At 42.3% G+C, this 13,643-nt stretch overlaps 1 long non-coding RNA gene across 2 annotated transcripts; it reads left to right on the top strand.

The window, feature by feature from the left end:
* The first annotated feature begins 6,645 nt into the window (after window positions 1–6,645).
* LOC136546076 (uncharacterized) lies at window positions 6,646–10,447 on the top strand. Of its 2 annotated transcripts, XR_010781245.1 has the most exons (5): window positions 6,646–6,736; window positions 8,105–8,791; window positions 9,143–9,198; window positions 9,854–9,978; window positions 10,183–10,447. It is a non-coding gene; the product is annotated as an uncharacterized lncRNA (long non-coding RNA). The 2 variants fall into 2 exon arrangements; XR_010781244.1 differs by lacking the exon at window positions 6,646–6,736 and having other exon boundaries at window positions 6,796–8,791.
* Window positions 10,448–13,643: the final 3,196 nt, after the last annotated feature.

Genomic DNA, 13,643 nt, shown 5'->3' on the forward strand with positions numbered 1-13,643 from the left:
TGGGCTTGGTTGTTCCACTCTGGGGCATGTAGGAGAGGAAATATATGGAAAATTTCTTCTTGATGTGCTTCAAGCAGAGGGCATTAGTGTTGTTGGGATGCTTGAAAATACCAATGCTACTGCATGCCGCCAGGTCTATGAAACACTTCTATGCTGGGTTCTTGTAGACCCATTTCAGAAACATGGTTTTTGCAGGTTAGAACATGCTTTCTTGGAACAAAATTCTTATTCTTGTTTCAATTACCGTTACGAAATTCATGTCAGCCTAATCCTTTCTTTCTGGTTTAATGTGCTTGGTCATTTATCAGTGTTGCTTTCTTTGCAATGACAGCCGTGCAGACTTCTGTGAGGAGCCAGCTTTTCATCACTCCAAAATACTGCTTTGTAATGGCTACGCTTTTGATGAGTTCTTCCCTGATGTGATCGCATCCTCTATCGACTGTGGAATTGATTCGGGGACAGCAGTGTCCAGGCATCTACTTATTATAGAACAAAAAAAGAGACATGATTGTATTTTAATTTACCTTTTACCTCTCCTATGTGATGTTCTCTGTTTGCGTGTTCAAATACCTTGTTATTTATTCCTCTTAAATTTGAGTTCCCTTTGTTATGTTGGTGTATACATTTGTTGAGACTGTGCTGGATACCTTGGTACTACTTCCAAACTTTCTTGAGGTTTTTTCAAGATGAAAGTAGGCGATCCAGCTCTCCTGGTGATATTGCTATTCTATTTCTTGCTTTTGGTAAACGTTTTCCTTTACCTGGAAGCATCAAACTTACTTACCTCAAAGTTGTGCAAGTTATTTGACAGTTGGTCTTTGTTGCAGTTCTCAATTTGGCATTTGCGCTGAGCCTCCTCTGTTTCTGTTTTAAATTTTTATATTTATCGTATGCTGATTAAAATATGCTGCCAACTGCAGGTTCAGATATGTTGTACACTGTTCAGCCTGTTGATATCCTAAGAAAGGCAAAAGTTATTGTTGCTCCAGCAAAGGCAACTGCTGCTGGTGGGGGTAATGCACTGCTGGTGTTGCTCAATGCATTGTGATATCAAGTTTCAACCTGCTTGGATCGGTTTCCATTTTTGTATGGATGTTTAGGCATGTCTAATTGGCTTCCTTGCTCTCTCCCAAAATTCTATGGAACTTGCTTCTTTGCAATGATGCTATCAAGATGGCCAGTTACATGCCATGGACACAGGATATTATTGTTCTATTTAACCTACCTTTTTTATTGGTTAACACTTGTAGACTTGTAGTGAAATCTGAAAACATTGATAATCAGGTAAGAGGGTGACTGCTTTTTACAAGCTCTTTGGTATTGCAACCTTCTGAATATCTGCATAAATGTCAGTGTAAACAATTTTATAACTTTGAAACTTGCAAACTGGCGGAGCTCAAATTTAGTTTGGAAATGATGCAGGTTGTGTTGATTACCGATGGGCAACAGGCCATGATGCTACCAATGACACCAGCCTACTCCATCAGAGGTGAGATGAAGCTCCAAAATGCCAATTGCAACCTTGTAATTTTTCTTTTACATGAAAAAAATTGGTGCTTTACTCAGCTTCCTACCACTTTGGTTGTTTCTTGGAAAAAAATATAGTTGTTTGGTTGTTGTCATGTGCATCCCTGCAATGTTGTCGTTGCGTTAGCACGGGCATTATACTAGTGACCCCTCAATGTGCTACAAAATATGCTATTTTTTCCCTCGTGGTTGTTAGTTACTTATTATTTCACCTATCTTGTCCTTGCGTCTGCTGCCATATGTATGGGTTTGGTTAGTTTCAAGTTTTACTCTTTCGTAGTAGTTGCCATATAGTGCAGTGTGGACTTGCCGTGAAATGCTTAATTAATTTGGTTGTTTGTTCCTTCTTCTCATGATGCCTAATAACGACTTCTTCCTTTCATTGCTCCAATACTCAAACCTTTATAATACTGTTCGAACACAAACATGCTACGAAAGGAAGAAGTTTGGTTGAGAATGTCACATTATTTTTTCAACGTGACAGGTACAGTTGAATGTCACCTTACGTCAGTTTGGTTGAGAAATTTGACAAGTAAAACTTTAAGGCAGAAGATACAACCTCCTAGGAGAGTTGCTCTAGAACAAATAAGGTCTCACTCACTATTACTGAAGCAATTTTAGAGTCCCATTTTTTCCAGAAATTGTAGGATAAAAGTCCATCTCTAAATTTAATAGACCACCACATAAGTATTTTTATGATATGGCAACGCTTTTAAGAAGAAAGAGAAGATGTGAGTTTCATCTAGATAAAGCAAAGTCATGAAATTAAATGTTTAGAAAACTATAAAATGAAACTTCGCATTGAGAATGGATATGATGTCATTTTATTTTTATATGATGTGTCAGTCTTAAAAATAACACCATGAAACTCTCCATTAAAAATGTCCTAAGAGAGCTTCACAGTGTCCTGTTGGTATCTGTTTCTAGAAATTAACTAGCCATCTCTAAAAATCATTTTGTAGGGACTGTTGGTATTCCAACGCCCATAGAAATGCTCCATTTTCAGGGTACGTGGTCAGTTAAGTTCATATATTTGTGAGTTCCATATAAGATAGCTTCGCCGAATTCGATAATGCAATTCTTTTATTGGTTGGTGTCCCTCGTTGAGGGGCGAGTGCTCGAAGATCATAATCTACACTAGTACAGAAAATGTTTTTACTAGCTATATTTTTCCGATTTGCAATGGCATTTTTAGGAATAGCCAGTGTGAAAGGCTAGATGCCTCGCGGGTTACTCCTTTTACTACTACATCCTAAAGTCACTTGTGATTAAACAGCAGAAACATTCCCCTCGTATTCACTCTATCGGACTTTGAAATGAATATTTGAGGCTCTAAACAAATTGAAATGAAAAGAGTTTCAACTATAAAGTTTTAGATCCCATCGAGATCTACAACTTTGCTGTTGGGCATTTTTCCATGCAAGGTCATTTGAAAAACTAAAAACATAATTTAAAAATTATTAATCCTAAAACATAAGTTCTAGCTCTAAATGATTTCAAATGAAAAAGTAGTAAACTATAAAGTTGTACATTTTTCATGTACTACAAGTTTTGTTTAGATCATTTCTCCATCTGAGATCATTTGAAAATTCAAAATAACTGATTTCAAATCATTTATAGTGTCGCTAGGTTAAAAAAACCGCTAGTGTAAATTCATCTTTACTTGCGGATTTGCTGCTAGTAGAAATCATTTATTTACACTTGGGGTTCTCTTAAGGATGCTGCCAGTACAAATCAAATTTGTGCTAGCGGTAGGTTAAGAGAATCGCCATTGTAAATACATGATTTCAAGAAAACCATTAGTAAAGATGTATTTACACATGATTTTTACTGGCAGTAAGAAAACCGTGAGTAAAGATGTATTTAATTAATGGTTCATAGTCATATGCCTATAGTTTCATCTCTACTGGTACCCAGTACTACCAGCTTAGCCACAAACCGGCAATGTTGTATGCCAGAACACTGCCGGCTTGTGCTAAGAACCTACAGTGTTTATGGAGAGAACACTGCCGGCTCGTGTAATAAAGAACCGGCAGTGTTGGCTCAACTGGACATTGCCGGGTCGTGTTACGAACCGACAGTGATTTTTCATATCACTGCTGGTTTATAAGAACCGGCAGTGATGTGCACCCCCCTCACTGCCGGTTTGGTTGTGCTGGTTCAAAATCCGATCGTGAAGGGGGGTTTTGAACCGACGCTGATTTAAAGATCTGGGGTGGGGTAGTGTAGAAACCTACAGTGAAAAAATTGCAAGCCTCAGCAAAAATTGTTTTTGAACTAATGCTACCCATGCATGTGTGATCACTAAAGATCATTCTATTTACCCCACAAGAAGTAATAGTGTTACGTTGGTTCTTAATTTATTCGATTATTAGGCTCAGAGCAGAGAGAGAGAATATGACAGGATGTCGTTACGTAATACAAGCAAATTAAAGGCATAATAAATTTGAGAGGAAAGTTGGTTCGTTTGTCTTCTTTTTTTAATAAAAATTAAAGATCTTGTCTCTTAAGCAGTCCAAATTTCTGCTCTTAGTTGATTAGCAGGTCAACAAATTGAAGAAATCCTCCATATACACAATGCAAGTAGTATCTCTTTTATAACGAACATGATGTGTGCGGATGCATGTACCCGAGTCGGACACTTGTATGTAAGATAAATAATAGTACTAGTGAGCTGAAACATGTGTGCGGATGCATGTACCCGAGTCGGACAGGTTCTTCTCCAGCCCTCCGGTGCAGATATATTCAGAATTCATTGGACTGGGGTCAGAATTCATTGGACTGGAGTATCATAGTCAAACGAGACCTGTTCATCGCTAGCCATAGTATAGAAATTTAATGGCTATATTCGAGGCCTCAATCAACTTGCTGATTTTAACGTCAAAATCTGATAACTTCGATGTCAGACTAGCTTATATAATTAAGCATAATAAATATTTTTTTTGAAATAAAAGGCAGGAGCTCTGCCACTTAATTAAGTAAGATAAAGAGTTTAGCGTTTTATGTACAAATGGCGCCCCCTGGTGCAAAACACAACGGTCCTAGGACCGAAATAGGAGACCAAATCCTGCTGCTAAAAAGGATTCACCCAGCAACATTCATCGCCCTACGTCTCTGCATTATATCCTCTTTTGCTAACGAGGCCACCTGTTGCGCCGTCATGTGGGTGTTTTCGAAGATCCTCCTATTCCTCTCTTTCCACGGGTTCTACACAATATAAATGAGGGTTCCATTGAACCGCTTGCGGTCCTGTTTGGGCACCTTACTTGCCTCCTCCTCCCACCATTTGTCCATGCATGTAGGGTCCCGTTGTGAGAGACGCACCCTGATATTATCCCAGGACAGAACCTGGTCCCAAACAGCTCTTGCGAAAGGGCAAAGCAAAAATAGATGAACTCCTATCTCCAACGGCCCATTACACAAGGGAAGTGCTCCTGGTGTGGCCACCCTCTCTTCTCTAGATGGTCGGCCGTTAGAATTTTACCGTGCATGAGGATCCAGGCGTGTACCTTGCATTTATTTTTCACATGTGCCTTCCAGATGAGATCATGCTGAAATGTTCGATGTGAATTCTATATGCCGTGCGAGTGGAGTAAATACCATCAGGCATCCTTCCAAGTGATAGTCTTGCACATAATCTTGCAGCCACACATTTAGTAATCTGACCCAGTAGTGATCTGCTGATCTAGTTCCCATTGAGTAGTTCCTGGCGTACCATCCTATGTTTTCTGCGCACCAGCTTGAAAAGGTTGGGCGCTAGATACCTAGGTGCTTCACCTTCTATCCAGGCATGGTGCCAGAACCGGGCTTTTGTGACCATTGCCTATGGTGACCGTGGTGGAAGAGTTGAACAGGAGAGAGATGATCTATGTCGTTACATGGTACTTTTGTTCCCACCCATAGTTTGGAGTCATCAATCCATTCCTACCATAGCCATCGTAAGCGTAGTGCTCTCCCAAATCTGTCCAGGTCAGACACCCCTAGGCCCCCTAGATCTCTTGGCATGCAGACGGTTGGCCAGTTGACGAGGTAGTGACCTCCAGCATGGCGCAATGCTTATGTTTCTATAAACAAATGCACTATTAAAAACGTTTAGTTCATCAGCTCCACAACTAACAAATAAACATCTTATATATGTTACTTCATTGTTGACTTGGGTTACACTTGTAGTTGTTCTTTCATATATGCACATTAAACGGATGACAAAATCAATTAAGAGCTTCTACAGCGTCATGTCGACGTCAGTCATGGTTACAGTCAGATAGGGCTTTGCGGTGGTACTCCCAAATAACCGTGAGTCGCTCATTTAATAAGATCGGATGGATAGAATTAAAGATACAAAGGCACGCTGAATAGGCGGCCTCCTAGGGTGTCCACGTACGTTCTATTTAGTTGGTGCGTTAGATAGAAATTCCACGACTCAGATGAAGCGTGTCACAACCGGCCTTCCTCCATGCATTCGACAGTGGATAGATGGAGCAAGTGGACGCATTCAATGAAGTAGATGAAAAATTGAATGATCATGTATGAAAGGACAATGTAAACTATAGGTGTACTTTGCATGTAAAAAGTTACTACGGTGGGAGGATTTACGTCACTGTGCTTTCACGTGTCTTTTACATAAAAAAAGTTACTATGACAGGAGGAATTTACATCACATGTGCCTTCTCCTTTTACATTAATGAATTTACTATCAATGGATACTAGGCAGTAAATTTCCATGCATGCACAAGTGTCTCCCTAAGCTATCCAGAAATTCACTCAGTAAATTTGAAAGCACTAGACATCTTCACCTACGCAGGGTCGGTCGAAAGCAGGTGGACACATTTAATGCCTCCCCTCCATGCTACCATCACATAAAAACAAGTTGGGCAGGTGGACACATTTAATGTCTCTCCTCCTTGTCATCAGATAAAAACAATTCACCGATATCTCCCTCACCTGCCTCCTATCCGTTCCTCTCTCCCCTTCCACCCTCTGTGGTTCCGTCCCGAGGCAGCGACGTGCGCGAGCCGACGGCGCGAACAGAGCCCGGCGGCCGGCCCCCTCCCTCCCCCCGCGCGGGCGGCCCCTGCGGCGCGGCATGGTGCGGCCGGCGCGTGTGGCCCGGCGCGGATGGACACCGCCGGCGACGATGGCTGCCCCCTCCATGCAAGCTCCTACAGACAGTCGGCGAGGCTTTGCTCTTCCTCGATCCGTTCGCTCGCTGGTTTACTCCTCCTCTCTCTCTCTCTCTCTCTCTCTCTCTCTCTCTCTCTCTCTCTCTCTCTCCCTCTCCCTCTCTCCTGATGTGGCATATGCACAACACTCGTTGGTTTACTCCCTCTCAATTTCTCCCTCTCCCTCTCCCTCTCTCCTGATGTGGCATATGCATGGAGGCGGGCTCAATTTCACCGTAGATCTGGTGTTCTCCTCCTTTTCTCCTGTCCATCTACATGGTTACTGCGAATATTCTTGTTCCATAGGTCATGATCTGCTCAATTCTGCTAGATCTGAGAGCAGGCAGCTATTATGACAGAGATCTGAGCACATGAGCATGGCAGTCATATTTGTTTGACACTATGTGCACTGCCATGCTGATGTTTTTGGGCTTATTATTTGCATTTCAGTCATGTGCAGTGATGAGTACGAATTCCTATTGTTACGTTTAAAATTGAGGGAATGGGCTACTGCTATGATGATTGCACCATAAATTATGTTTTGTGGTCTATGTAATGATCATGGTCTGCCTTTTCACAGATTACATCTCTTTCTTTTTTTTGATACCTAAGGCAATGCTCATGAGTTTGGCGTACCTTTTTTAGAAGCCTTTCCACAGATTCTTCCTCTTACATTTTTTTTACTATGTTGAGTTGTTGGCAACTTAGGCAATGCGTCTGAGTTTGGCCCATGCTGGGCGTATCCACGGTAGCAAAACTAATTTCCACTATCCGTTTCCCGACCTGCGGTCCAGCTTTACCCCATCATCGCTTTACAGTGGCGGACCGCGTGTCGTCACCCCATTGGTTGGAGGGGGAAATATCTCCCTCACATGCATCATTTTCTGCCTGTCCCATGATACCTGAGGCAATGATCAATTGGTTGCTTCTGTTTTCTTGCATTCATTCCTGCCTGTTCTGTTTTGTGTACTTTGGACGCAACAATGAGAGCTACTGCTGATTGCATGTTTAGTTTATTACTATGAGGCTTGAATTCGCTCTTACTTATGAGATCTGAGGTTGTCATGCCATTGCCTGTGATGATTTCTTCCTTTGCCTGTTCATTATCTATGATCATTGCCTATGACAGCCAAATTATATACTGTCATTTCTGAGCAGATGCCCTATTCCCAAGGATTACATTGCCATACACTTTGGTTGTGTGCAGTCAGTTTTGGCTCTCCTGTTTCTTTGAGTTTTTGGGTATGAATTTTGTGCTTCCTTGTGCTCTACTTGCTTTTATTTTGGCCCAGTTAACGTTTCCTTGACATTTTGAGCACCATCGACGACGCTTGCCTGCTGCTTCATAAGAAGAAAGATCGTTCATCTTTTTCCGTCCAGTCTTGCGGTTACACTAATAATTGCAATGTTTTCTTCAGACTAGTAGGCTGTATATTTATTTGGTATGTAATTTGGAGCAGCCTATTGCCATATCTTCCTTCGGTATGCATGAGATCGATTTTGGGTGCTATGGGGACAACTGAAAGTCACTGATCCTTGGTATATTGGTCCGTGCAGCAATCGCAAAAAAAAATGGGTATGTTCATAATTTCAGTACTACGTACAATTTACTGTTCCTATCTTCATTCGAGAGATGTCTAAAATTTCTTTTCTGCATATTGCACGTTTTCCCTATGTTTTAGGTAAACAGAGGCAAAGAGCAATTTATGTTTATACCTAATTGCTGCTCACGAGGCCTTCAATGGGTTAGGTTTTAGTTTTTCTTACCTTGCTGCTACATAATTCAATACATGTTAGTTCTTCTGAGACTGGCATGGCCTTTGATGGGTTAGATTTTTATTTTTCTTATCCTCTTGCTGCATAGCTCAGTATGTGTTTTTGTTTTTCTGAAGTGGCCATATTATAGTACTGAGATCTCAATAGTCTTACACTATCAGATTTGCTTTTTGTATATCGGTATCCTACTGATAACATCCTATCACTGTTACTAAGATCCTAATTTCTGTATATTGTTTATGTTTATTAGTAGTGCAATTTTTCCATCTTGGTCAACAGTATGGAACATGTTTCTACAGCAACAGAGAATGGTGCCGCTGTTTGTACAGGTTGGCTTAATGTGGTCAGTTTGAAAATTTCATGCCTCAGTTAGTCAATTTTGATATGCTGAGGTTTGCTTTGGTTTTTCTACTATTACCATGAATTATATGACCTTGCCAATGTTACAAACAACATCACAGCGCTTCAACTTTAAATACCACAGCATTTCCCATCTCTATTTGGATTAGTAGGCACTAGCCTAAATTTGGTTATTGGTAATATTTAACGGCGCATACCAGCAGTTAGGGTGCCTTTTATTGTAATTAATAGTGTTCAGGTCTTTGATCCTGTCATTTGTGATGCTTTTAAAAGTTTCTTAGTCCTCCAATTTTTCTAATCTTGGTGGGTTTAATTTTCAGCCTGGATATTCTTTTTGGCCTGGATATGTACAAAGCAAATGCAGCCTCCTACTTTGGTAGGTTCTTCTCCTATTCCTCCTGTTTACTCCAGAGTCCAATTAAATTATACCTAACAAAGAGTCCAATTAAATTATACCTAACAAGTTAATAGCCTAATTCAGATTGGTCACGCTATCTTTTTCGGTTCTTTTGTGCTCATGTTGCAGTATAACTATTTGCGAGTACAAAATACCAACATTGAACATACTAAAATGTCTTGGGTCTGGTGGAAGTACCAAACAAGTAGACTTTGGTTTAGTAAACAGTGCCAGGCATTCAATCACAACATTAATAATCAGGAAAAGGAACCATCTTGGCCAATGTGAGTATATAGTAAGGACTGCTGTTAGTAGCAGTGTTTATTTGTAGCAGTTATGCTAGGGGGAAAAGTAGTGTGCCTACTTTTATATATAGTTGTTTTCTTGTGGAGTTTACTATGGCAAGTCGCTGGGGGAGGCTTCAATTGCTGCTTAGTCATCAGGGCTGTGATTCTTAAATTCCAATTAAATTGATCGGTTGCCTGCTTTTCCATGATACTCACTGCATATCACTGGAATAGTTTTAGTTCAGCTCCTTTGTATGCTCTTTGGGGTTAAATTCTACTCGGGTGATAATTCTATAGGCTATTTCATGTCTGCATTTTTGTTGGGTTTGACTCAGAAATTTCTATAGGTCTTGTTCCCTTCGGTATAGGAGAGACATTAAATATGCCCACCTACTTTCGACCTACTTCACATGTTCAATGTAGACATGAAACCTACTTCGCGCGTGTTCAATGTAGACATGAAACCAACGAAGTAAGTACATGATACTCACTGCATTTTTGTTGGTTACTGTTGCAAAGTGTTGTTAGTTTAGTTACAGAATATATGTCTCCCGTGAATTTAGCTGGAGAGATATGTGATAATACTATGATCCTAAAAGTCACGACCTGTTTTTACATACTAATAATACACTTTTATTTTTTTGAACTTACTGATAATAAATTTCTATTTGTACAGGACAACAAGCATTAAATTTTTGTCCACCTGCTTACACCAAAGTGGTGGACGGTGGCGGTAGCTGGCCTGCAGTACATGCTCTTCTCGTTTATCCACCTGCTGCATTCAATGCGCATGTGCCCACTTGGATGAGTTGTTGGTTCATCTACCAACGTGAATGGCTGAATGTATGCAAGGACAATAGAGTGATTCATCTATGCCGAATATATATCTCTCATGAATTTAGCTGGAGAGATACGTGGTAATACTATGATCCTAAAAGTCATGACCTATTTTTACTTACTAATAATACATTTTTATTTTTTTGAACTTACTAATAGTAAATTTCTATTTGTACATGACAACAAGCATTAAATGTTTGTCCACCTGCTTACACCAAAGTGGTGGACGGTGGCGGTAGATGGCTTGCAGTACATGCTCTTCTCGTTTATCCACCTGCTGCATTCAATGCGCATGCGCCCACTTGGATGAGTTGAACATGAATCGTATGTGCTGCTGCACTGCACTGCACCACACCCACACATGACGAATTGATGTTTTTTCTATACCAAGCACATCACCCACAGCAAAGCACGGGCAACAGTGGCTAGTTATATATTACTTTCTAGGAGGTAATAGATAAATATATTTATTTAATTTTAATTTTGTAAATTAGGATGGATAAAGAAAGTTTTAGATATATAAAAATCTTCTTTAATCTAATTGATGCATGTGTCATCTATTAGATATGGTAAATATTTTTATTTTGCAACTTTAAATGACAATATTTTGAGTACCATAGACTAGACTACCATGAAGCCATGATAGCTAACGTACGTCACAAAATATGATTAGCATGTAATTTTTTTCTTACACTGTAGGCGATAGCTACATGTTGTAGCCTGTTTAATCCCCTGTAATAACCTGGTCTCACCTGGATTATAGAATTATAGTACTCAAGAGTTTGGAATTATAGTAATCAAGAGTTTTGAATCCATCATAAATTTAATTATATAATCTTATTATTATAATCGAAGGGGTATCAAATATGCCCTTAGGACTTATTTGGATGTTACGAAAACATATACACCTATAAAATGATAACACTTGTATTCTGATGTGCACAAGAACACTAGTGGATAACCATTGGCTCGTGGGATATTGTTTGGAAGCACAATGTCAGAAATTCGCTCGCCGACTACCACATCCGCTGACATCCGAGCCACTCACTATCGCACTATTGCTAGTTGGGCGTGGCTAGCGTCCGCATGTCCGGACACTAGCCCCCGTCCGGACGCGCGCGCCTGCCCCGCCGTGCTATCCGCCCTTATTGCCATGCCTCACCTCCTCTTGCGTGCTTGCCCCAGCGCCGAGCACCCACCTGCACGCCCCGCTCCATCTCGCATGCACCAGTAGTGCCATCTCTCTACTGCATGCAGTTGCAGGAGTGGCAGCAATTTTTCCACCCCATGCACGGTTCCCACGCAAAAATAATGCGCTCCACTCATGAAGAAATGGAACGGCGTCTGCCCCGCCTGTCCCGCATGCAACTATTGCGCTTGCATGCTCGCCTCCACATGCTGCATGCAACTACTGTTCCTGCATGCCATGCATGTACGCATGTAGTTGCGTGCCACATGCATGTTGATGCGCATGCAGGTGGGGACCACCCACGCCCGCTTTGCTTCTCGCACACGCAGGGACCGCTATGCTCGCGGGGACCTCCTTCACCTGCTAATGTTGTAACATGAAGCACTTCTGCAACATACATCTGAAACATGTGAAACATTTACAAACATACGTTTGCAACATATTTGTATAGCAACTACAACATCCAGATAAACACACTTGCAACAAACGTCTGAAATAGATGAAACATTTTGAATAGACGCTTGCAACATATGTTTGAAACATATGCAACATCCAGATGAAACACTTGCAACATAGGTCTAAAACATTTGGAACATACACTTGCAACATACATGTATAGCCACTACAACATATGCAACATCTAGATAAAACACTTGCAACATACGTTTGAAACAGCTGAAACATTTGAAACATACGTGTATAGCCATTGCAATATATGCAACACCAGATCTACTTTAGCAACATCCAGATGAAACATATGCAACATACATCTGAAATACATGGTTGCAACATGTAGTCTTGTACTTGTTGCTGCCAATTGGAGGCTGGTTGATGCGGCACGGGGGAGCGCAGCGCGAGGCGCGGGCAGTGCGGGGCGCGAGGCACGAGCGGGGGTGCGAGGCATAGACGGCACGAGGCATAGGCAGGGTGCGCTGTGCGAGGCGGGTCCAGTGCGACCATGCGAGGGCGCGAGGCGCAAAGGTGCGCAGCGCGAGGTGGTTCCGTCCCATCCAGACGGACGGATGCCCTGGAGCATTATCATTGCTAGTTTATGATGCCTCACCAACTCACCTGCCAGCTTTTAGAGCAGTATCTTGTTGGATGCCACGGGGATGCCACTCCTCACTGTCCGTGCAAGAGGCTTAGCCTGGCTGAGTGTTGGGTCATCTACGATGGCGCCGACACCGGCAGCAGGTCACCTCTCCTCTTCGTCCGCCACCACATTAGCAGCCTCCATGCCTCCGGCCATGACGTCGTCGCATCCTCCCTCGGACACCAAAGAGGCGCTCATGGTCGAGGGCTCCTATGGCCGCCGGGTCTCTGCGCCGCGCGACGCGTGCGGCGATGTCGTGGCTAAGGTGTGACGCAAGGATGCAGGCGGCGACGGCGCGTTTAGGCTGGTGGTCCATCCCCACCTCGGCACGCCGCTTGCCATGGGACAGTAGCGGACCATCAGGGTTGAGTGGGGGCACCAGCGTCATTTCAGCGGAGCTTCAAATCATCCGTGAGACAAGCCCGATTTGTCATATTTTTCCAAGACCTGAGGAGGCAACATTTCTTTTCCAATAGTTTTGGGCCAAACCGAGATGCAAATTTAGTAGGCTCACCGGTCATCCAAACAGTAAATTCCATTCTAGACCGAAAAAAATTTGGAACTTGTAATTTACAAGGGTTTTAGGATAAATACCGGGCTTCCAAACAGGCCCTTAGTCTATTAAACTCTGCACTAGTCTCTTCCCATATTTATGTTATCCTTTTTATAATGATGCAACTAGCGCCCAGACGCCCCACAGGACAACCTATCCAATGCGAATAGAATGAGCGCGCCCCCGCGTTTGAAAACGAGCCCCCCCCCCCCCCCCCCCCGCGTGCAGCCCATCCCCCGCTGTGTCGCCGTGCCTTGTCATGTCGCCATCCCCCGCCGTGCCACCATCCCCTGCACGCCCGTTGCCCTCCACGCCCTATCCCCGCCATGCTCCATCACCCCGAATGTCCAATGAGAAAATTTTTTATCAGAAGATCTGTTGCAACATGGAGCAATGTGAGATGCAAACATCAAAACTATTACTTATTTGCAACATCAGAACAAGTGTACTGCAACATCAGAATAA

The sequence above is a fragment of the Miscanthus floridulus genome, chromosome 3, assembly GCF_019320115.1.
Source record: "Miscanthus floridulus cultivar M001 chromosome 3, ASM1932011v1, whole genome shotgun sequence".
NCBI lineage: Eukaryota > Viridiplantae > Streptophyta > Magnoliopsida > Poales > Poaceae > Miscanthus > Miscanthus floridulus.